Consider the following 26,546-nt stretch of genomic DNA (forward strand, 5'->3'; position numbering starts at 1 on the left):
GAAGAGGAGAAGGGCAGCTAGGACTGAATTGCTCAGGAGGGACCAGAAGTAGCCTTGGAAGGTTAGGTACTTGGAAGGAAGTTCCAATAATTTGGGAGGCAGAACACTAGTAAAGTAAGAGGAATGAAGAAATAACCCAATTTTGTAGAAATCCAGTTTTGACTCCAATATAGGGCTATGTTTAAATTGCTTTCATCTACTACTTGCAGTATAAAGACAACATCATCAGGAAGATAACATATAAAAATTTGGGAGAATCTTCCACAATTTCCAAAATATGTCCACTCCCACCCACAAGGTGGATTAGCATTGACCCTTTCTTCCCTATGTGAAACTCTCTACCAGCATAGATAGGTGTAGAATGTGTGAGAGTGTTGTCCCGTGCACTTGCCAGTCTGAGAGTGTATTTCCCAAAGGTCATATTTCCTCAGGTAAGATGCCAAACTCAAACTCAGAAAAGAATGAATTAAGCCTTCTTGTGTGTGTCACAAAAGAACGCCGAAATCCATAAAGTGCTAAGCAGATGGGAGGTAGCCTTTTGTTCCCATAGTAGCTCATGGCATGACTCCATTCAGCTGCTTTGAGGAGTTGTGTTTAATTTTATGCCATCTCCTGGTCATTACATGCAATTTTCTAGCAAATAGTTTACTCTTCATAAACTAAATACTCATTTCTCTTGATGACAATAAGTTGGATTGTCCAAGAGTTGTCATTGTGGAGAAACCAGAATAGACTAAAATGAAGATTCTAAAGAAGTTTAGAAACTGCCCAGGTCTTCAGGGATGTAAGGGAGAAAACCTGGGGCATTTGCAAGGAGAGAGCTCAAAGTGTCAAGCAAGGCTAGAAAGACCTTGTTCATTACAGTATTTGAGCACAGCAATTCCACCGCCGGCAGAACTGTTGGCTGTGTCTACACAGTCCTCAACGCAGAACCTGCTAGAACCTTAGTAGCTACATGTTTTTTTTATATTTCGTGAAGACATACTTCATTGGGTTAAGTTTTGATTGGCCCATAGATATGACATCTATTTCCTTCCTACTTTCAGGGAATATAGTTCAGGTGTTATATTCTGGCCCCAGTATTTTAATCTGAGCAAAACTGTTACAGTTTGGATGCCAGGCCTTGAACTTCCCCTGGCCAGGAGAGTTAGCTAGCTGGCATAGCAATAGAGGAAGGAATGGTGGTGGGCAAGATTTTTGTAACAGTGACTATACCGAGGACTTGCTACAACCTAGTTGCTTTTGGAGCCTCCCTTCTATGATCTTAAGACTCTTTTCCTTTCTTTCTTTTTTGAGGAATGTGTTAAAAAGCAGTCTAAATATGTGCAGGCTCCAGGAGACATTTCAAACCAAGCTTACTTTTATGAATCTAATGAAGGTTTATGAGCTGCAAAGTTTGCATTACTTAAAAAGAAGAAGGAACTGAGACATTACAATTTCAATACTCTGATCTTAAAACTACTCCTACAGAAAGTAAGGCAAGGCCCCAAGGGAAGACATTCATGCTGCAAGAAGAAAGATCATTTTTAGCTTCTAGCACCCATTGTCATCTCCACAAAACCTCCCTTCTGTTGCTCTGAAAAGTCATTGGAATTTGGTTCCTATGCAAAGACCACTCAGGATGTCTCCACAGATAACAACTAGGGATAATTTGTAGAAGAGAAAGTTTTAAGGGCACCACTTAAGAGCACTTTCCATTAGAACACACTGGTGAATCTTCCCTCAAAAGTGAGAAAAGAAGAGAGTGCTGCAAGCCAGACTCTCCTTCCAAGTAAGTATGGGTGGAAAAAGCTTCACACTGGGCTGATGACTATTTGACTGTTACTCCCGGGGCCTGCTGCCCCCAGGTACTGCAGCTGTCAAGGCCCAGAACGGTGGCTGCTGTAGTGCTGAAGGTGAGAGGAGGGTCAGGAAACAATGGGGGTGCTGACTGGCAAAAGCATTAGAGTTCTGGCTCTTGAAAAAGCAACCCTGGTTGCTCTTTTTGAACACAGTGTGTCTCAGTTGAAGTCAAGATTTGTTTCTAGTTCTAACCCAGCAGGTTTCTTCAACATGCACTAAATCTCCTTTTCATAAAATCTCCTGTAAACGTGCACGGGTCCTCTGCATCATCCCCTCCAACTTCCCATTGAATTTTAACTCCATCACCATTAACAGAGTCTAACTGAGAATTGTTGCCCTATTAGAGGGATTCAAATCAACCTTTGTTGCCCTAAATCAACCTTTGTTGCCCTTTTCATCTGTGACTCCCAGTTCTGCTCTCTGAGTAGCACTGAGCAGCCAAACCTTCTTCTGAATATTTGCAAGAGTTCTCAGGCTTTCCTCCCACTCAGACTACCACCAGCTACACAAGCCAGGCCTCCTCCAGCCAAGCAAACATGCCTAATCACAGACACAGTGGCATCCCAGGGAACATTTTCTGACACTCCCCACAGTGTATTTGTCCTTAAGAAGAAAACCAGGGATTCTACCATGATATTCCCCTCAGTTATTAAGAAAAAATGTTTTTTTTTTTTTTGTGGTAACAGCTGGGTACAGCTTACTGGCATTAGGTAAGGACCAAAAACCTAAACTGAAAAGGAGGCTGCACCATCACAGTGGTAACAACACACACATTCCAGATGGCCCTCCTGGAATCCTGGACCTGCCTCTCCGTGGCTGTGTGACCCAGGCAAGTTAGTTAACCTCTCTGAGGCCTCTGCTCCCATATCTGAAAACTGAATACATTAATAGTCCCTATTTCATGGAGTAGATAAGAGGATTTAATAAAATGAGTTAATATTTGTAAAGCTTTACAATAATGCCTGGACATGTTAAATGCTATAAGTTTACTTATAAAATAAAAATAAAGGAAGGAAGTCATTTCAGAAAAGGACTTTTAAGTTCTTTAGACATTGATAGGGAAGTGTTAGAGAATGGGCTCATGAGACAGACACAGGGCAAAATCGTCCTGTAGGGTCAGGTCTGCAGAGCGCTGAAGAGTTGGACATTTTTTCTGGGTGTTTAGGTTTGGTGCTTTCTGCTGTGCCCAGGGGACCTAACACATACTTGAAGAAAATTTGTCGGTGAGGGCATTGTATGTTTGCCCAAAGTAATACATGGTCTGTGTATATATAGCTGAGAATTTCTAATACTTCTCATTTCTATTTCTTTGCATAAAACTCAGCTTAACGAAATCAGTCAAAATTTCATAGCATATCAGTAAATGCTTTCTATAATTTAAAAGTAAGAATTAAAATTGACTTTCTGCCTGGTTTGGGCTGGGAGTGGGATCTGGAGGCCCCTGTTCATACCCACTCAACTGCAATGCACCCACTGTGAGAGCCACTTGGAGTCTGGGTGCAGACAGGAGCTGCGGTGCCCCCCGCCCTTACTTTTGCCCTGAGTCAAAACTCCCAGGACCCCTCTGTGAGGGCTGAATGTCTCCAATGACGTGGAAGTGGCATAATGCTGGCCGCCCCTTGCTCATGTCCTGGGAGATTCCAGCAGTGAATCTGTCAATGACTTAGAACAGGACAAGTTTTCAATGAGCACTCAACAATTTTCCTTATAAAAGTCCTTTAACAGACCCTTGATGGTGGCATAAAACAGCTTATGAAGTCATGAATGACCTTAATAGGCTGACGTTTTTCAGACTTTGAAAAACATTACATCATGCCGTCAGTTCACCTTAATTACAACTCAGGGAAAGATCCTTCCCACAACACGTCTGCATGACAAGCAGTCGTCATGTGCAGGGTTCTCAATTTCCTTCAAGAAGTGTGTTGGATAGACTTAGAAAAGGTCCAATTCTATTATCTCAAATACATGATAAATGACATGTCTGCTGTGGTTTGTCCCCAGGACGGAAGGATCTTTGCAGCAAGCCACACAGTCCCTTGCAGGAGGGAAACACTAATTAACTACACATTGAAAGGTAAACACAAAGTGGAGAAAAAAATAGCAAAATAAATGAATATTCTTCTTTGTGATCTTAGAAATGAACCAAAAAAATGACCACTGCAATAGAAAAATGGAAAAAAAATAAGGCCATTTAAAATAATTTTAGATGGTCAATAAAATGTAAAAAAAGTTTAGTATTGTTAGGATTAAAGAAATGTAAGTTAAAGGAAAAATTAGATACTGTTTTTTAACCTATAAAATCAGTAAAGATATAAGAAATGCATCATCCCTCTCCACTCTCCAACCCTGTAGCCTGCAGCCTTGTCCCCCATCACCACTCTGGCCCTTCCGACATCTGTCCAGCAAGTTCTCAAATGACAGACAATTTTAACTCCAGGTCTTCTCCCTCCTGCTTCCTCTGCCAGAAAGGTCTGTGCTCTGCTTAAATGCCTCTTCCCCACCCAGCATCAAGTATTCTGTTCCTTCCTTAAAACTGGCTGTAATTTTTCATCATATGATTGTCTTTATTGTATCTCCTGTGTTCTATAGACTGCAAACTGCCAATGGATGGGGACCCAGGGTCTCATACAATGATCAGCATGTAGGAACTGCTCCATTCCTACTTCCCAAATGGCTAAATAAATTAATGAAGTGAGTTATTAAGACTCTTAAAAAAGTGTTATGCTTTGGTATGCTAAGTCATAAAAAATTGTTTTTATAGGCAAAAATGGTTAGCTATCACCAGTTTCATAAGTTTCAACTTATAGACTAACATAATTTTCAGAGGGCATTTTTACTTAGAAGTATTAAAACACATAAACATGTTCATACTCTAGATGCTTTTTTATCTAAGATATATGTATATAAGGACATGCCAAGGGGTGAGCCACATTCACAGCCTTCTTCATAATTTAGTAATAATTTTAAAAATGGTGTAAACGTGCTCAACCCAGAAGAACTACTTCATTAAATTAGGGGACAGCCGTGTTCTGGAATGCTCCATGATCATTTTAAATTGTGCTGCAGAGGAATGTCTGTTGACAAGACACATTTTACCACATGGAGTTAAGAGAAGTCCATTGTGTAACAGTGTCTATGATTCCTCTCCCCTTCCTCTCTCAATTTTTCTCTTCTTCTCTCTCTCTGACACACACAAACCAAAAAAAAAAAAATCTGGAAGGATATATGTACCAACATACTAACTTTGGTTAATTTCCAGATGGTGGGATTACTCATGATTTAAGTGAATATACATTACTTGTGTGTGATAAGGAAGTCCTTTGAAAATATTAAATTCTAGAGTCTATTGAAATTATAAATATTTGTGTAGCTACTTCAGTGACAGTTAGGGAAGAGAGAGAGTAGAATTGAAATTCAGTTGAGATCCACATCTCAGACCCGACCAAATCACAAGCAGCTTGTATTTAATATAGTTACTTAACAGAGTTTCTAATTTTATAATTGCAGCCTAGAATAGTAAATGTGAAGTTCTACAGCTTAAAATAAGCTATTCTTTATTATTTTTTAAACTGAAAGGACTGAGAAAAGGCACTAGTTTTTTTTTAATTAAAAGGGACATTTGCTCTTTATACCAGAATGATACAAAGTATTGTCTGTAATAGCTCCCTAGATATGTGGTTGTGAAAAATATTTTAGAATGATAACTATTCTCTTCAAAATAGAGAACCTCAAAGGGCAACTGTGATCAGACAGTGTAGATTCCATCCAAGTCAACATTATGGGGGGGAGGGCAATAACTATCAGTTATCCCCAGGTAAGAAATATCCTTGCCCCCAGCTACAATGACATGCAAGTCAGTATAAAAGTACACTCAAGGTCTCCTCTGGTCAAGCATATGCACTCTAACATTCCATCCAGTTACCAACTTGGGTCAAGCTCCACTGAAAACTACAGAAGAGTTTTATAAAATTAGGAGCAAGAAGGGCAGCCTCTGTTCTAAGGCTGCAGCGAAGGGCATCTAGGAGGGTGGCAGGCACAGTCCTCTCAAAACCTTGCCAATGACGTTCTTCCCAGGCCCCCACCGGTGAGGAACAGGTGTGTGGGCCCAGTTTCCTCCCTGTACATTATTTGAAGTGGCCCTGAAAATGTTAAACTTCTGAAATACAAAATTCTTGTTTATAGTGAGCAGTTAGTAAGAGCTTTGTCTTTTTTTGTTCAAGCATTCCAGTGTTACTTGAAGATACAAGAAAAGGTGTAAGAATCTGACCAAAATAATTCAGAATCTCTTTACCTCTCTAGTGAATCCACACCATTCTTTCTGAAATACTTCAGTAATGACAATATTAATATGGGATGTCCCCATTCACACAGCCACCAGAATGTCTTAGTAGTATCTGTAGACATCACACCTTCTTCTAGATTCTTCTGTTGAGCTTTATATTTCAGCAGGGCAGTCAACTGAGATGCTCCAGCTCATGAGATAAACAAGAATATTTTCTATGGTTCTAATTTACGTTGTAGCTAGGGTTAATGCTGTGAGTGTTTACATAAAGACTGATGCACAGATACCTTTTCAACAGCTGGGAGGCTGCGGCCAGCCAAAACCTCAGCAAAGTCCTGTAAATCTTTTTGAGTCAGCACTAAGACAAACCAAGAATCTTTTATTTCTCTTCCCGTTAATGCTTCCAAATTAAACCATTAAACAGAGATGAAGGTGAAGTATTGTAAAAGTTTTGTACAAATAGGAAAGCGCAGTGTTTAGCTTTGAGACATTGCAACCAGACTTGTATTACTCTGTACCTTTCATCCCAAATGCTTCATAGGCTACTTTCAAATGGTCCTCCACTGTGAGTTACAGCCTGGGAAGAGACGTTCTGGCCAGTAAAATGGGGGACAAATGGTAGCCACAAATCTCTTTAGGTCACTAATAAATAAGGGGAACTTTGGCAATTATAATGCTCACCCAGAAAAATGTCCTGGTTTTAATATGTACCTGTGGACTAGAATGTGATGGCAGTAAGGGCAGAGACTTGACTTGTTAAATCATGTATTCATGTTTATCACATTATTGAAAATATCCCTTCTTCATTTTTTATTTATAACATTTGTTTATGAGTCAGGCACTATTTAAGAACTGGGTATTAAAAAAATAGAATAGGCTCCTTCCCCTCAAAGGGGAAGTGCAGAGCACTTGGGCAAGCAGAGAAATCTCACTGTAACAGACCAAGCATGTGTGTTTATCCCAGCATTCCACGGACACTTGCACTGGCACATAAGTGCGGTGCCTTTCCATGCGGCCCCTCTCTGCTTGGGAGCACTGGGCCTCTGTTTCTCTTCCCTGAAGACTGCTGTCTGTTGGACACGCTTCATGAAAGGCTCTCTTATGTCCCACCACATCCCTGTACCTTCATTTTCTTTGAAAACTTTTGGTTTTACTTCGGAGCCTGCTCTCCCTTTCTGTAAAATGGCAACACTGATATTTGCTTCAAAGCCAAGGGCTTAGGAGGATTTTGTCTGCCCTAATGGCCTGTGTGTGAGCCTGCACTTACCACTTCCATGTGAAATCACATCTGAATGGTTGCCTTAGGAACTGTGTGTCGCCAAACGTATGGTATTGTTATTAAGGAAGCAGATGCCTTTGAAAATGTTAATCCTCCCTAGACTAAATATATCAATCCATGTCTAAGTTCTTTGGGGTTTGGTCTCCTGCCCTCATCATAAACATTATATTCCCCTAAAATGCAGTCTTATATCTCCAGTTTGAGTATAAAATAAAATAAAGGAAGCCTGCTATAGTTATCAGGCCCCAGAAAAGCTTATGTCTGCAACAGTGTTAGTCTGGGTGGATTTGAGCTAAACTACTGGAAAAATGCAAAGAGAAGAAAATTCTGTAGGTTGTCCAAGAAAGCTTTACCCTTCATTTTAGGTACTACTAAATACTTCAAATTTTAAAATACTATATACACATATAGAGAGAGAGACTTTTAAAAAGTCTGATATTTGCTGCATTCTTTAAATGTGTATTGATTGCTTTTCAACTGGTTCAAATTTAAAACTTGGGCTCTCTATGCCAAGAGATTAGTCAGACATTCTTATATGTGAATGTAATGCTCAGAATATTTATCAGTAAAAAGCATGATTTTGAAGAAAAGGCTTGGCTGTCCCTGAATTGTGTTACATAAGCCTCTCTTGATGGCTAGGGCAGCCCAAGGAGCCCTCCACAACCTGTGGCCTGGAAACTCCTCCAGCATCTCCCTGTCTAAATGATTTCAAGTCTCTGTGCGGAAAGCAGAGTCTCCCACAGGCTTCAGACGGGGTCTCCACCAAGAAAAAGTAAAGAAGAAATAAGAAAATCCTGACGTCTTGAGAGTTGAATGGCGGAGATAACAGTACTTGGATAACAGTACAGAGGCCTCCGGTCTCTGGAGAGAGCAGAGGATGCAAAGGAAAGCCATTCGGGAGGCGTGCATCCTGCCTTCTCCTGCTGTACCCAGACGAGAGCGCAAGGATGCCCTTTGCTCCCTGTGGCTCTAAGTCCAAAACAGCAATGCGTCGAACACCTACTCTTCCTTTTGCAGAAGCAGATTGGATGAGGGCTGTGTGGCATGGGGTGCACATGAGCTGTCAAACTGCGTGGTCCTTCCTAATGAATCCTCATGTAAAATAAGGACTAGTCCAATAGGCTGTTCAGTTGTGTTTTCTGGCCACCTGGGAGCTAGCTTTGTTGATCGTCGCTGTTGCAAATCTTTGTATGATGTGCTTGTCTTCTCACTGCGACAAGACCATTTCAACGTCTTGGCATCTGTCAGTCTTTGCAGATGGTCCTGGAGAGAAGATGTGCAGAAAGGGGCCTGGACTCGATCTTTCTCATTAAATCTTGCTTTCAGCTTGTTTCATTTTCAATTATTCTTTTATTCATAAATGCAGAGTACTATAAGCATAACTTAGCATCAAATGGAAGTCTGTTTATTGAAGTTTCAACCTAGTTGGGCCCACTGTAATTTACTTTTCTCTCTAGTTGGCTTATTGGGTACAGATTTTCAAAGCCTTTTATCTTAGCCTGTTTCATGTGCCTGATTGAGGGGAGCCTCTCCAGTTGCTGACAGTCATTAGAAATATATCCATTCTAGTGGTGCTCTTGTAACAAGAAGATACTCAAGAAAAACCACTTGGCTTGCAGTGTTTACCTGTTTCCAAGGCTTAAATATTCTGAGCATGAGTCTTAACTGTGACATGATGCTGCTGACTTGTGGCACTGGGAAGAGGTCCCTGGCAGGTGCCAGCAGCCTCTATCACACCCTTCCCCCAGGGTAGTCAGCTAAAAAATGCCCCTGAGGATCAAGCCCTGGCCACCTTCATCCTGACTTGGGCTGACATGGAAGACACTAGATTTCTGTACCTTTCCCATTAAGGATCATATGGTACAATGTAAATTGGACCAGAGAAGGGGCTGGAGGAGACAAATCCTAATATCTAAAATGAACAATTAATATTTCTCTAAGTAATGGCAGCCAGCTGAAGACGATGTGGCTAACTGAGACTGCATGACAGACATAAAGGTCAAACCTCAGACTGCAATTCATCACCCACTCTGAATATGGCTCAAAAAAAAACCCCCTTAAAATACATGTCTCCTCTTTATTTTCTCTACAACATGTATGTGTGTGTATGTATATGTGTGTCTGTCCATAGATAGCCTGTATATTTTAGTTACTCCTCCCCCAGTAACCTCTAAGATCCATGTTCACTGCTGTATTCCCACTGCCTAGCATATATTAGGACTTAATAAATATTTAGTGAAGAAATTGAATCAATATCTTACATTTATCTGTTTTCATGGATGTTATTAAATTATGAGCACATTTTATTTCCATAATCTTAACCCAAAAGTAGTATCTGACATTTAAGAAAAAGATAATTAAAATAATTGCAGAATTAATAATTTAGAATTATGCAGTGTTCTCAGGAATAAGGCAATCTTGAAATAAAAATTTTTAAATGTGTGACAGATGAGATTTTTCTACATATGTTTAGTATTTTATGACAAATCATAGTATATATTTTTATCAATTGTATTGACAATGAAGACCTTCAAGTCACCTCGCCCTCCATATAATAAGTAGGGATGACAGTCTTTTTTTTTGTCTGAACTTTATATTTGAACCACGTTCAGGGAAAATAAGAATTAAACTGCTATTGCAAGTTTAAACTAAATATGCTTCAGGAGTTTTTCTTTTTCATGAAATATCTAGCTTTCAAATGTCTGCCAGTGTCTTTAATTTTTACAAGGGAACATCACTCCTTGGCACCCACTTCTGGCAATGGGGAGTTTGTAGTTAGTGTGAGAAAGCCACCAACCATATAGAAGAACTGTCACACCACACAAGTGACCCAGAGAACATTAACATGAAAATCTTCATCCTAAGAAACTAAGCATCCTCTACTGAAATACTCGCCAAGGTTCTGTATATACTGGCACAGAAGAAAACCAGAATACGGTTTTTTTCTTTTTTCTCTCTAAAGAACATAAGTGCATTTTTACTGGAGAAAACACAGTTGTTTTTTAAGACATCTTGTTGGTCAACATTGCATTTCGGCATTTCAGCACTGCCGCTGTGCGGGGGCCATGCACCTGGGACTGGCAACAAAGAACTCTGTTCTGTGGGATTCTGCAGACATGACAGGGTCCCCAACTTGCAATTCATGTTCTCATGTGCATTTTTTAAGGGGTAACCTCATAAACTGCAATCTGAGTATTTATATAAGCTAGGGGAGTTCTTTGTGAAGGACTTAAGTTTAAATGAAGTTGTTTCTGAGTTTAACTTAAATCCTCACTCTGTGTCTTTCCCCTAAGATCATTTTAGGAGGGTTTGGGCAAGTATGAAATACAAATTACACACATAAGGATGTGCCAAATTAAGAAGAGATATTATGCTAAAGCTTATTTCTGTACATTTTAATGCACACCTTTGTTGAAGTATATGTGTGAGTGAGCAAGTGTGAGTGTTGGGATGAGGGGCAGAGAGCAGAAATTGGGCTCTGGTTATTCTGCACAGTCATGTTTTCAGGTTCCTGGGTATCGCCTACATTGCAGCATTGCTCATTTATAGAGCCAAGTGAAAGCCTTTTGTTTGTAGTGGCTACTAGTTAACTGCCACCTGCTTTGTGCCGGATACCATGCAGATGCCTTCAATACACATGTCTTCGTGTGAAGGTACTGTTGATTCTCATTTCAGAGATGCCTTGATTCACTCATGGACCTAAAGTGAGGGTCCAGCATCATAGCTGACCATTACAATAGTGGTGTAGGGATTCAAAGCCAAAGGTACTTTCCTGCACAAGCTGAGTTATTGCCATCTGCCCTGCTGAAATTTCAGGTACTTCATTTTTGCTTTTGAAAGAAAACTGACACCCTGAAGTAGAGGGAAATTAGTGTTACTAGTGTCATCTACTCAAAGTATGTGAAATAGCAAGCTTGCTTAAGAAAGGACAAAAGTGGTCTATCATTGACACAGAAACGTTAAATTATGCATTTGAGGCCTAGAAAATAAGTATACATAATTAAGTATTAATTTATGAAGATGTTGTGACATATCAAGATCACGATTGCCAGGCCCCTGCTGCCCTCAGCAAGGATGCTCTAACCTGGTCTCCTGCTAAAACCAGGCCTTTCTTCTGATGGAGGTTCATGAGTTGGTAGAACATCATATCCCACCTGTATTCCCAGAAGCTGTATGCCACCAGAGCTGGATTACAGAGTGTGAACTTTAACAATTAGCACTTTCTAGTGATTTTCCACTTAAGTGATTAGCCTATAGATCTTTCTCTCATTAAATTTTTATCTCATAAATTTGTCTCGTGAAGTTTATATAAGAATGAGCAGGATGGTAACTGATGCTAGCCTCTTGGAATCTCAAGCCAGCTAGGGAACTGATGCATTATAGAAATGTAGTACTTTCAAAGTCCAAAGTCAAGTTTAAGCAGTTTTCTGGGCAAATGTAATACTTAGGAGACTGTGCAGGAAACTCCCATTCATCTGGCTTCGAAAAAACTGAAATTACTGTTACTGGAAATGTCTCCTGGAGTCAACTTTTATGAGAAAGAGACAGAAAACAAACAAATGGATATCAGAGGTTTATTTTTTTAAGTACATTTCAGAGCATGTCATGGGGCCAATTCAGAGGTAGCCCAGCATTCCAAACTTCTACAGTAAATACTTATTCTTCACAATACACTACATGGATGTGTCCTTCAGTATCTTCTAAATTGTCTGAAACAGATGGCTTTATTTATAAAATTGCTGTGTTCCGTACAATTCCTTGAAAAGAGTTATCTATGCGGGTATTGGGTAGTAACCTCATGTACCTGAGTAGACAATCCGCCAGGGATGTGGTGCACCCCTTGCTTGCATCCCTGTCCTCCCTGCCCTCTCTAACCAGCACTTCTGAACTGCCTGACCCCGCCACTCAGCGCTTCCCTCCTTCTCATCCTGTCCCCATCTCAGGACACCTGGCTTTTAACAAGAGAAGTCCGCCATCACAGTCTCCACTTCCGACCTTCTGGTAGTTCTCTGTTCTCCGCTCACTACGTCACGCACTTTTCTAGAGTTCCACTGAGACTTTCTTGACATGCATCACCAGTCTTCTCTAAAAGGCCTCCAACACATGAATCCCCTTATCAAAGTTGGCCTTGGCCTATCTGTTGCATTTGAATCCTTTTCTCTTATTCCTCTTTTCACATTCATTTTTTCTTAACTGAATTCTCTCTTGACCTGCTCTTTAAATATTGTTGGTTTTCCCCAGATCTTACTCTTACCATCTTACTTCCCTAAACACTCCTGCTGAAGCAGCAGCAAAATAATTGGGCCTCATGGGAACCTGAGTTTGAATGAGTGTGAAACCCACAGTAATTTCAATTAAGTTATTAAATGCCCCAAGTCTCATTTATCTCATCCTTTTTTATCAAAAACTGTATTTTATTGTTACATACTATTCCACTGTATACAAATAGTGTATATAAACATTTTATAATTATTGCATATTTAGATTATTTCCAGTGCCTAGAATGCATAGTTGCAAGGGATTTTCAGACCTTAACTATTCCTATAACCTTTCATTAATGAGGACTCTGTATTCCAAAAGTCACTATATGTCAATCTAGGGGGATGGTTCCCCTCCATTCTGTCCTTCACTTACCCGCCCCCACACACACATGTGCATGTACACATGCAAACAAACAAACACAGACACAAATAAACACACATGCATAGGCAAACAAATGCACACACACAAACTCTTACTGTCAATTATTTCTGAGAGTTGGGCTGGAGATGGAAAGATAGGGAAAACAGGGAGGGAGGGGGAAGGCAGCGTGATGTTGGCAGTGATGGGAACAAAGTCTGGCTTCCCCTGGAACAGGCTTTCTATACAGAGAAGGCACAGCTGCCCACTTTCTGCTTTGTATGGGCCTTGTGCTTCTGGGGGAATGCAGGGAAAAGAAGGAAATATGCCTCCATCTCCTTTAGGACTGGCTGTTTGTTTGGTTTCCATGGGACACACACAGAGAATACTGCAAGTTGAGTCTCATAATCTAGTTCAGTTGACCTACTCCTAAAAGCTCCTCTGAGATTCTTGAAAATATATTTACTCTGTGTGTGTGTGTTTCTCTTGTCCAGTGTGTCCGTAGCTACTTTAGTGAGAAGTTGATAGAAGGAGCATCAAAGGCTGCCAGTTGGATCCAATCTTAAACCAGAAAATTTATAGTCAAGAATTATCTTTAATAATCCATTGTTTGATGAGGTAATTAATTACTTAGGATTTATATTTCACTTTTAAAGTAATTAGAAAGTATTTTATCAGAAGAAAATCTTTTAAGACATTATAGCACCTCCATTCACAGAAGAGACTATTTGTATGTGTGAACAGACTTGTTGAATATTTGTGAATATGCTCATCTTGGTCTCTGCAAAGAGTGAATAGAGATAATGGGTATTTTTTCAGACTGACTAGTCAACTCAGACGATAGCATTAAACATGCGCTATGCTCATTCAAATCCTCCTGGAGCTGAGATAGGTGGACATTAAAGGATTTATGAGGATCAAAGAAACAAATGTAATATTCGTTCATACCTATTGGGGCAACAAACATGGAAATCGAAAAACTGAGAGGCTAAAGTGATAGAAATTAATTAATAATGTAAACAGTCATCTGAACAGTTCTGTTCAGGAAAATAAAATGACTAGGTATGGAAATGTTTAGCCTAAAGGGCAAATGTATTTGCTGCATACATGCCATATTTGGGATTATTATCCCTAATATATAAAGTGTTCTTACAAGTCAATAGGACAAAAGACAAACATCTAACAGACAAACAATGACAAAAAATGAGCATGAACAAGCAATTCACAAAATAAAATATTAGAATTGCTTACAAAACTGAGAAAAGTAGTCTAATTCTATTACTAAATATGAAAACTTAAGTTAAAATAAATATTTTTTGAAGGTTAAAAGGATTTGTAAAACTGAATTCAATAAAGTAGGTGTATTTGAATAACATTTTGGGTTAAAATTTTGATAGTATTAATCATGATATGTATATATCCTGACAGCAATTCTACTTCTAGGAATTTATCTTAAAGTTCAACAAATGTTCAGTAGCATATATATAAAAGGTGTTCAATACATTGTTATGTATAATAGCAAAATTATTTGTAATTTTTTTTGTAATTAATAAGTACTTTCACTTTGCTCAGTTATGGAATGCCATATGGGCGTTAAAATGATTACATGCCTATATTTATTGAGGGTGAAAAGAGTTATATCATATGTGAAGTAATTAACACGTGTTTCCAAGTAGGGTGACCCCATTTTATATATGCAGATTGGATGTGAGAGTCTTAGTGTGTGGGGGTGTTCATGCAATAACAAAAGCTTTTAAGTGTTTCATGTTTTGTGATGTTCTATGTTGGATCACAAAAAGGAAAAACATAAAGCTATTCATTTAGAAAAGCATACTCTTGAACATATGTTCTACATACAACATGTTATTAGTGGGAGTGATAAATTCTGACTTTTTTATGAAGTAATCACCCTTAGATGATGGAAAATTAAGACATATTACAAAAATAATTGATAAAAGAGAGGGGGGATGAAACCAAGCTATGCAGCTCCATGACAGTTATTGGATAATAAAGGGGTACCATCTAGACACTAATGATAAGAGCAGGGGATAATGGACATTGCAAAACAAAAGTATTAGGTAGAGGTGAAAGTGATGTTTTAAAAAAATACATAGGTCACTTAATAGGAAAATTGCTAATTAATGAGTGGTAAAGAATTTTTTTCCTTACCTCTTTTACATTTAACCCATTAATGACAAATCTCATCTGGGAATTAAGACTTGGAAAGTTTTGCAGATCTCACCATTTAACCCCAAAATGCTGAAATAACTCATTCACTGGGAAATTTGCATTACTTAGGTATATATCATACATTAGAGCAGCCATTTCTGGGGCATAATAGATATCAGCTATATTTCAACACAAGAGCATCTTAATATATGCAAAGCAAAATGTCACAATTGCTCAATTGAGAATATTGTTTTTTTCTTTTATCTTAACTCTTTGGTTGGATATGAAAAATTTTTCCACTCCAGAGTTAAAAATTATGTAATGAAGCTTCTTTCAGAAAACTTATAAGTGGTATTCATTGTCAACATTTGTGCCGGGTCGCATGTTCAGCTGCCTGACAGCCCCTAACAATATATGAAACTACTTTCATTCTTATAGAAATTTGCTGGCAAAATCTACCACTTCCATGAATTACTAGTCTTTTTTCTGTGAATTATTTTGAAAAAAGCAGAGGTATAGTCCAAATTCAAGTGGCTCTCAATGTATGAATCACGCATGGGGTAAAACTGTTCAAAGTGGTTCTCAATGTGTGAATCATGCATGGAGTAAAACTGTTCAATGACAAAAAATCTATGCCTCATCCTGACCATCAGTTTTACCACTGCATTATGAAACCTGTAGGAAAAATTCATTTGTTTTGTTTTTGTATTAGAAATTGAGCAATAAGTTAACTGAAAGAATGATGATTAAAAGTAATGAGTGGGGAAACATGAGTATTAAGCAAATAACCAATATACAATGTAAAGATAGATACTTTTGTGTTTTCAATAATATTTATGAAAAAATGTAATCACAAACTGAAAAGAAACTGTGGAACCCCCTTAATGGTATTGGGAAGAAAAAGTAAGACCCAAGAGTGACTTGTCTAAAGAAGTACAGATGGCTAGAGGCAGAGCTGTTAGAACTCAGGTCTGGTTTCAAGCAGCAGACAAAGCCCTGTGGTTTTAAACAACTACTCCAGAAATACTGGAAGAAATGAAAAGCCACCAGCCCTGCTCCATCGTCTGCCGGTCACCTGTGCTGTAGAGCCTTCCGTCTGTGTATGTTTGTACAGATGGAGCTCCGGCCTGCATGCTGAGCACCCAACAAAGTCCACATAGGAAAACCCATAGGTCCTGGAGAAAGGTGATGAGGGGAGGGGTTTGATGAGACATCTTCCACTGTGGCGCCCCCATGCTTCGGAAATTAATAATCAGACAGGCAAAACTTTGTGGAATTAAAAATAACAATTTTGAATTCTATACTATAGCCATATCAGGGTGAGAGACAATTGATCGGAAGGGGAATAAGTAAAGGAAAATGCAGAAGGAGGGAAAGACAAGACTCAGGCCCGACGCCAGTCAGGGAATGAGTGAAGACATTAAGGACCTGGGTGTGGCATCCGGATCTCTCTACTGCGCAGTTCTCTCTCCTGAGAAGGGGATGTGATACTCAGGGAGCACTGAGGAGGACTAAACGGGCTAATGTACATGAAGTTAGCTCCTGGTAAGGTGGTAAGTGTAAGCTGTTTTTACTGTTATATTCATTTCGGGAAGAATGTCCGCTCTCTTGATTTAAACTATGATTTCAAAAGCTAGAATTTATTTGACATATTTTCATTCTCACCTAAAATTTGGATGCTCAAGGCATTGTTAAAATCTTATTTTCATTGTTCACATTTAGTGCTCTTTGAGATAGAGACATCAGACACTGACTGTTTTTCTCCCTTATCGCTGAGTGGCAGGGAAGGCGAGCGCATCCGGAGGAGCTGGGAACGGAGACAGGGCTGCCATAGGGAGACCCTCCTCCTCTCTCCTGGTTACCCTCGCTCAGCGGCCCTGCTTTCCTTCTCAATAGCCTTTCTCCACGTGGTGGGGAACATAGCGACCTCCTCAGCCGGGCTAACAGGATCCTGGTTCTCTGACAGCCCAGGAGAGAGAACCCCTTATCGGTGTGGTCAAGCAGCCCAGGAAAGGTCACGTTTTGGCCTGACCCAGCCAGTCCTTGCCCATCCCTGATCACCTGTGCGCAGGGAGCGGGTTGGCAAGGTCTCCCTGCCTCGGGGTCCAGGTCGGAAGAGGGAACGTGACTGGGCGCCGCAGCACAAGCAACTCACCAGCTGGGGGAACGCAGTTCCAAGGAAAAGGAAGTTTCCATACTTACTTCTTTCATGGAAAGAAGGGAACTTGGAACCTGCAGAGGCCAGTAGGAAAATGGGGTAGAAGAGGGGGGGAGAGAGAATGGGGGAGTGAGCGCGGAGAGGGAGCTTTGTTCATTTTGTGGTGCAGCAGCTGTGGATTGATTGGAGGAGTAAAGGGCCTCGCTGGGGCGCCCTCCTCGGAGTGTCCACACTGAAGGACGGTGAGGGGTGTTTGTCACTTGTGGACACACAGCATGAGACTATAGAACCGCTCTGCAGCCTTAAGGACATTCAGCACGGCTTTGTTTCCAGCTTCTCGAGTCTAATCCTGCACTCCCGCCTTCAGTCTGTTGTTGGGACGCTGGTGCTATCAAGGGCATTTTTAAAAATGAAGCATCAGAATTCGTTATTTCTAACTATTTCGTTTAAGATTAGAAAGGAAAAATCCCTCCATGAGTTGTATCCGTTTCTTTATGCCGTATGTTCCTCTTTCAGTTGTCCTTGCTGTCCTTTGCTTTTACATGTTTAGAATGTAACATGTTTTAGACTTCTCCATATTATAAATCTCATTTAAAAAGTGTTGAATCAAGGAAGTCTGCCAGGTACTTTTGTTTTCTCTACTTTTCTCTTTCTGTTGGACTGCTCTGTCAAAGGGGAACAATATTACCTTACCATGTAAAACATAGTTAATGGCTTTAAAAGAATTCCCCAGCAACTGAATAATGGGCTGCCAAAAATATTTTTGGTGCCAAAGGATCTGGACATGTCTGTCCCATTTATTGTGTGTTTCTCATTGCTTTATGACTAAGTGCTCACGAAAGACATAAAAACCCAAACCCCCAGGGTATGCGGTGTTTGAGGGCAGAAACCATACTTTAATATATTCAGTCTTACACCTAACATATTAAGATGGTTCGTAGAGTATCAACTGCAAACAATGATGAATGCCTATGGTATGTAAGATGCTCAAGTTATTAACTAAATTGATTTCTAATACAAGGAAGCTGTCGCACCATCTCTATTGTGCTTAGCTGAGTGATTGATTAATGTTTATTCTAAGGAATACTGGGAGTTTTGCCCCAAAAACTTTCAACTTGTTCCACCTGTAAAGTTTACTTTTCTCAGAAATATGAAAATGGAACCTATTTCTTCCTTAAAGTTCCATAGTTTAAAAGCTTGATAGGACAGAATAGCAATGTCATTTCTTTTTATTTCGCCTTGATAATAAATTGAGTCTATTAGAAAGAAGGGTTTTCTTAAAATTTTATTTTAAAAATCAATTTAGGATACAGAGGATCAGGGGAAATATGGAAATGTAGAAAATTTAGAAGATGCTTGTTTCTCACTGCGAGCAAGAAAAGTCAAAACTAGCATCTACCCATTCTCCCTCCCCTCCCCTGGAATTTTCCCACCTAGTTTGGGTTCAGATTGTCTGATCCACCCTTGGCGTGGACTCTTCCTCTCTCCCACTTCATAGTTTGGGCCAGGCAGCAGCCAGCTGTCCTTGAATATAATGTGGTTTCTGACTCAGACTTTGTGTTCTTTGCCAGTGTCTTAATTTCTAGTATCTCAAGGGCAGGATAATTGTCTTCCATGAACTCCTGAGATAGGGATTCTTAATTGTTCTGCATGGGACTCACAGGACACATGACCTTCAGTGGGGCCCACTCCCCTGGACGAGGGGCCATGAGAAATTCCCTGGCTAGTTAACTAAAATTCCATGTCTTTTACTCCTACTCAACAAAGCATATTGAAATTCAGTTGGATAAAAGTGACTTCATCCAAGGAGATAAGCCTGACTCTGCCTTTACTTTGTGTTTTTGTGTGTGTCATTCCTATCCAAAATTTAGTCCTTTATTATTTATAACAATTATTTAAAATGTTCCATCATAGCCAAGTAGTGTGAACCCAAGTCCAACAATGAAACACCATGTTCATGCTCTCTTGGGAGCTCAGTCCTCAGAGAGGACCTGGGGAAACCCTGTATATAATCTCATGACTTTCCAGAAAGTACATCTTATGCCAGGAAACACTGACTGTGGCCACCTGAAGATAAAGCATTTGGGGCAGAATTCTCAAGAAAGAAGCACAAGCACCTAGTTTATTACAACTTGAGGAAAAGAAACATGATAGCTTTTCAGCTTCTTCTAAAGATTCAACAGGCCATTTCCTGTTTGTATAACTACCTTGTAAAGGATGGTGGTAATCATATTCTGTGATAATCAAGCAACTAGTGCACAGCACAACTCATGAATTTAGGGCGAGGTGGGGGTTCACTTCTACGAATTACTGAAATCAAAGTATTTTCACCACTGAGTGAGCATTAGGCAAATGTAAAACTATGGGTTAGCACAATCCTTTTATTCTTTTTTTTTTTAATTTTTTTTTTATTAAGAGAAAGGAATATTATCAGAAAAGTGTACCTCCATAGCCGATCATCTGACACCCTTTAAGTGATCAAAATTAAGGATATTTAAAGCATGTGTTAATCTTTGATTTACCATTAGTTTTATCCTATCAAGGAGTAATCCCCCTTTTCTATCTTTCTTTCTTTTTTTTTTAATCTTTAATCTACACTTAAATGAAGAATATCATGTTTACTAGGCTCTCCCCTATACCAGGTCCCCCCTATAAACCACATTACAGTGACTGTCCATCAGCATAGCAAAATGTTGTAGAATCACTACTTGTCTTCTCTGGGTTGTACAGCCGTCCCCTTTCTCCCTCCTCCCCATGCATGCTAATCTTAATACCCCTTTTCTTCTTCTCCCCCCTTATCCCTCCCTACCCACCCATACTCCCCAGTCCCTTTCCCTTTAGTACCTGTTAGTCCATTTTTGGGTTCTGTAATTCCGCTGCTGTTTTGTTCCTTCAGTTTTTCCTTTGTTCTTATAATCCTCAGATGAATGAAATCATTTGGTATTTCTCTTTCTCCACTTGGTTTATTTCACTGAGCGTAATGCCCTCCAGCTCCATCCAAGTTGCTGCAAATGGTAGGACTTTCCCTCCTCTTATGGTTGAGTAGAATTCCATTGTGTATATTTACCACATCTTCTTTATCCATTCATCTATCGATGGACATTTAGGTTGCTTCCAATTCTTGGCTATTGTAAATAGTGCTGCAATAAACATAGGGGTGCATCTGTCTTTCTCAAACGTGATTGCTGCGTTCTTAGGGTAAATTCCTAGGAGTGGAATTCCTGGGTCAAATGGTAGGTCTGTTTTGAGCATTTTGATGAACCTCCATACTGCTTTCCACAATGGTTGAACTAATTTACATTCCCACCAGCAGTGTAGGAGCTTTCCCCTTTCTCCACAGCCTCGCCAACATTTGTTGTTGTTTGTCTTTTGGATGGCAGCCATCCTTACTGGTGTGAGGTGATACCTCATTGTGGTTTTAATTTGCATTTCTCTGATAATTAGCGATGTGGAGCATCTTTTCGTATGTCTGTTGGCCATCTGTATTTCTTTTTTGGAGAACTGTCTGTTCAGATCCTCTGCCCATTTTTTAATTGGATTATTTGTTTTTTGTTTGTTGAGGCATGTGAGCTCTTTATATATTTTGGACGTCAAGCCTTTATCGGATCTGTCATTTACAAATATATTCTCCCATACTGTAGGGTTCCTTTTTGTTCTATTGATGGTGTCTTTTGCTGTACAGAAGCTTTTCAGCTTAATATAGTCCCACTTGTTCATTTTTGCTGTTGTTTTCCTTGCCCGGGGAGATATGTTCAAGAAGAGGTCACTCATGTTTATGTCTAAAAGGTTTTTGCCTATGTTTTTTTCTAAGAGTTTTATGGTTTCATGACTTACATTCAGGTCTTTGACCCATTTTGAATTTACTTTTGTGTATGGGGTTAGACAATGGTCCAGTTTCATTCTCCTACATGTAGCTGTCTAGTTTTACCAGCACCATCTGTTGAAGAGACTGTCATTTCCCCATTGTATGTCCATGGCTCCTTTATCAAATATTAATTGACCAAATATGTTTGGGTTAATTTCTAGAGTCTCTAATCTGTTCCACTGGTCTGTGGCTCTGTTCTTGTGCCAGTACCAAATTGTCTTGATTACTATGGCTTTGTAGTAGAGCTTGAAGTTGGGGAGTGAGATCCCCCCTACTTTATTCTTCTTTTTCAGGATTGCTTTGGCTATTCAGGGTCTTTGGTATTTCCATATGAATTTTTGAATTATGTGCTCCAGTTCCTTGAAGAATGTTGCTGGTAATTTGATAGGGATTGAATCAAATCCATATATTGCTTTGTGCAGGATGGCCATTTTGATGATATTAATTCTTCCTAGCCATGAGCATGGGATGAGTTTCCATTTATTAGTGTCCCCTTTAATTTCTCTTAAGAGTGACTTGTAGTTTTCAGGGTATAGGTCTTTCACTTCTTTGGTTAGGTTTATTCCTAGGTATTTTATTCTTTTTGGTGCAATTGTGCATGGAATTGTTTTCCTGATTTCTCTTTCTATTGGTTCATTGTTAGTGTATAGGAAAGCTACAGATTTCTGTGTGTTAATTTTGTATCCTGCAACTTTGCTGTATTCCGATATCAGTTCTAGTAGTTTTGGAGTGGAGTCTTTAGTATTTTTTCTGTACAATATCATATCATCTGCAAATAGTGACAGTTTAACTTCTTCTTTACTGATCTGGATTCCTTGTATTTCCTTGTTTTGTCTGATTGCCATGGCTAGGACCTCCAGTACTATGTTAAATAACAGTGGGAGAGTGGGCATCCCTGTCCAGTTCCCGATCTCAGAGGAAAAGGTTTCAGCTTCTCGCTGTTCAATATAATGTTGGCTGTGGGTTTATCATATATGGCCTTTATTATGTTGAGGTACTTGCCCTCTATTCCCATTTTGCTGAGAGTTTTTATCATGAATGGATGTTGAATTTTGTCAAATGCTTTTTCAGCATCTATGGAGGTGATCATGTGGTTTTTGTCTTTCTTTTTGTTGATGTGGTGGATGATGTTGATGGATTTTCGAATGTTGTACCATCCTTGCATCCCTGGGATGAACCCCACTTGGTCATGGTGTATGATCCTTTTGATATACTGTTGAATTCTGTTTGCTAATATTTTATTGAGTATTTTTGCATCTACGTTCATCAGGGATATTGGTCTGTAATTTTCTTTTTTGGTGGGGTCTTTGCTTGGTTTTGGTATTAGGGTGATGTTGGCTTCATAGAATGAGTTTGGGAGTATTCCCTCCTCTTCTATTTTTTGGAACACTTTAAGGAGAATGGGTATTATGTCTTCTCTGTGTGTCTGATAAAATTCCGAGGTAAATCCGTCCGGCCCCGGGGTTTTGTTCTTGGGTAGTATTTTGATTACCGTTTCAATTTCTTTGCTCATAATTGGTTTGTTTAACTTTTGTGTTTCTTCCTTGGTCAGTCTTGGAAGGTTGTATTTTTCTAGGAAGTTGTTCATTTCTTCTAGGTTTTCCAGCTTGTTGGCATATAAGTTTTCATAGTAGTCTTTAATAAATCTTTGTATTTCTGTGGAGTCTGTCGTGATTATTCTGTTCTCATTTCTGATGCTGTTGATTTGTGTTGATTCTCTTTTTCTCTTAATAAGTTTGGCTAGAGGCTTATCTATTTTGTTTATTTTCTCAAAGAACCAGTTCTTGGTTTCATTGATTTTTGCTATTGTTTTATTTTTCTCAATTTTGATTACTTCTTCTCTGATCTTTATTATTGTCCCTCCTTCTGCTGACTTTAGGCCTCATTTGTTCTTCTTTTTCCAGTTTCGGCAATTGTAATGTTAGACTATTCATTTGGGATTGTTCTTCCTTCTTCAAGTGTGCCTGGATCGCTATATACTTTCCTCTTAAGACTGCTTTCGCTGCGTCCCACAGAAGTTAGGGCTTTGTGTTGTTGTTGTCATTTGTTTCCATATATTCCTTGATCTCTATTTTGATTTGTTCATTGATCTATTGATTATTTAGTAGCATGTTGTTAAGCCTCCATGTGTTTGTGAGCCTTTTTGTTTTCTTTGTAGGATTTATTTCTAGTTTTATACCTTTGTGGTCTGATAAATTGGTTGATAGAATTTCAATATTTTGGAGTTTACTGAGGCTCTTTTTGTGAGCTAGTATGTGGTCTATTCTGGAGAATGTTCCATGTGCACTTGAGAAGAATGTATATCCTGTTGCTTTTGGATGTAGAGTTCTATAGATGTCTATTAGGTCCATCTGTTCTAGTGTGTTGTTCAGTGCCTGTGTGTCTTTACTTATTTTCTGCCCAGTGGATCTATCCTGTGGGGTGAGTGGTGTGTTGAAGTCTCCTACAATGAATGCATTGCAGTCTATTTCCCTCTTTAGTTCTGTTAGTATTTGCTTCACATATGCTGGTGCTCCTGTATTGGGTGCATATATATTTAGAATGGTTATATCCTCTTGTTGGACTGAGCCCTTTATCATTATGTAGTATCCTTCTTTATCTCTTGTTACTTTCTTTGTTTTGAAGACTATTTTGTCTGATATTAGTACTGCAACCCCTGCTTTCCTCTCACTGTTGTTTGCCTGAAATATATTTTTCCATCCCTTGACTTTTAGTCTATGCTTATCTTTGGGTTTAAGGTGAGTTTCTTGTAAGCAGCATATAGATGGGTCTTGCTTTTTTATCCATTCTATTACTCTATGTCTTTTGATTGGTGCATTAAGTCCATTTACATTTAGGGTGACTATTGAGAGATATGTACTTATTGCCATTGCAGGCTTTAGATTCGTGGTTACCAAAGGTTCAAGGTTAGCTTCTTTAGTATCTTACTGCCTAACTTAGCTCACTTGTTGAGCTGTTATATACACTGTCTGGAGATTCTTTTCTTCTCTCCCTTCTTATTCCTCCTCCTCCACTCTTCATATGTTGTGTGTTTTGTTCTGTCCTCTTTTTAGGGGTGCTCCCATCTAGAGCAGTCCCTGTAGGATGCCCTGTAGAGGTGGTTTGTGGGAAGCAAATTCCCTCAGCTTTTGCTTGTCTGGGAATTGTTTAATCCCGCCATCATATTTAAATGATAGTCGTGCTGGATACAGTATCCTTGGTTCAAGGCCCTTCTGTTTCATTGCATTAAATATATCATGCCATTCTCTTCTGGCCTGTAGGGTCTCTGTTGAGATGTGTGATGTTAGCCTGATGGGTTTTCTTTTATAGGTGACCTTTTTCTCTCTAGCTGCCTTTAAAACTCTTTCCTTGTCCTTGATCCTTGCCATTTTAATTATTATGTGTCTTGGTGTTGTCCTCCTTGTATCCTTTCTGTCGGGGGTTCTGTGTATTTCCGTGGTCTGTTCAATTATTTCCTCCCCCAGTTTGGGGAAGTTTTCAACAATTATTTCTTTAAAGACACTTTCTATCCCTTTTCCTCTCTCTTCTTCTTCTGGTACACCTATAAAATGCACATTGTTCCGTTTGGATTGGTCACATAGTTCTCTTAGTATTGTTTCCTTCCTAGAGATCCTTTTATTTCTCTCTATGTCAGCTTCTATACGTTCCTGTTCTCTGGTTTCTATTCCTTCAATGGCCTCTTGCATCTTATCCATTCTGCTTATAAATCCTTCCAGGGTTTGTTTCACTTCTGTGATCTCCTTCCTGACATCTGTGATCTCCCTCCGGACTTCATCCCATTGCTCTTGCATTTTTCTCTGCATCTTATCCCATTGCTCTTGCATTTTTCTTTGCATCTCTGTCAGCATGTTCATGATTTTTATTTTGAATTCTTTTTCAGGAAGACTGGTTAGGTCTGTCTCCTTCTCAGGTGTTGTCTCTGTGATCTTTGTCTGCCTGTAGTTTTGCCTTTTCATGGTGATAGAGATAGTTTGCAGAGCTGGTATGAGTGACAGCTGGGAGAGCTTTCCTTCTTGTTGGTTTGTGGCCTTCCTCTCCTGGGAGAATAGTGACCTCTAGTGGCTTGTGCTTGGCAGCTGTATGCAGACAGGGCTTCTGCTTTCTGCCCGGTTCCTATTCGGAGTTTATCTCCGCTGTTGCTGTGGGTGTGGCCTGGCTCGGGCTGCTCCTCCAAAATGGTGGATCCCCATTGGCGGGGGAGCGGCCGGGAGGCTCTTTATCTCCATAAGGGGCCTCTGTTCTCCCTGCAGCCCAGAGGATTACAGTGCCCAGAGATCCCCAGATTCTCTGCCTCTGGGCTATGTGTCCTGTCCTGCCCCTTTAAGACTTCCAAAAAGCACTCTCCAAAGCAAAACAACAACAGCAACAACAAAAGATAAAAAAATTAAATAAACAATTTTAAAAAAAGAAAGGAAAAATGCGTGATTTTCTTTGTCATCTGGTGCCAGTCTCAGGCACCTGCTCACCGGTCTTGCTGCCCTGTTTCCCTAGTATTGGGGTCCCTGTCCCTTTAAGGCTTCCAAAAAGCACTCGCCAAAAAAAAAAAAAAGCCGCTCCCATTTCTTTGTTCTCCGGAGTCGGCCTCAGGCACCCGCTCACCCGTCCTGCTGCCCTGTTTCCCTAGTATCCAGGACCCCACGCATGCACTGTGTCTGTGCTCTGGTCCGGATGGCTGGGGCTTTGTGTTCAGCAGTCCTGGGTTCCTTCTCCCTCCCTGCTGACTCCTCTCCACCCGCCGGGAGCTGTGGGGAGGGGCACTCGGGTCCCCCCGGGCTGGGGCTTGTATCTTACCCCCTTCGCAAGGCGCTGGGTTCTTGCAGGTGTGGTCTGGATGTTGTCCTGTGTCCTCTGGTCTCTATTTTAGGAAGAGTTTTCTTTGTTATATTTTCATAGATAAATGTGATTTTGGGAGGAGATTTCTGCTGCTCTACTCACGCTGCCATCTTCTACCTTCCTCCCCTTTTATTCTTTAATGCAGAATTTTTATTAAAATGGTCTTTGATAAAATCTGGCACTTTTCTTTACATCACGAACTCAGAGGATTATTATGCTTATAATGTAGGGAATAATTTTTGCCTGGAAAAATAATTAGAGAATATCTTTTTTATACTCAGCTTCTTTTGTGGATTTGAATATACTACTCTTCAAATCATGTCACTGGAAACAGCAATTTTGCATTCAGGAGACTTCTGGTTAAAATGTTGAGCTTAAAATATGTTAATCTTGTGCTTTAACATTTGTGACCTAAAGACAAGGTGTGTAATGAATTGGAACTTCAGAGGGCCTCCCATCTTTCCATATGCTATGTAAAATTAAAAGTTGAACTTTAGAG

At 39.7% G+C, this 26,546-nt stretch overlaps 1 protein-coding gene across 2 annotated transcripts in view; it reads left to right on the forward strand.

Moving 5' to 3' along the window:
* The window catches only part of PIEZO2 (piezo type mechanosensitive ion channel component 2), a 480,163-nt gene that overhangs the window by 186,632 nt on the left and 266,985 nt on the right, over window positions 1–26,546 (forward strand). The gene's annotated exons all lie outside the window — the stretch shown is intronic.

This window comes from Manis javanica, chromosome 9 (genome assembly GCF_040802235.1).
Source record: "Manis javanica isolate MJ-LG chromosome 9, MJ_LKY, whole genome shotgun sequence".
NCBI lineage: Eukaryota > Metazoa > Chordata > Mammalia > Pholidota > Manidae > Manis > Manis javanica.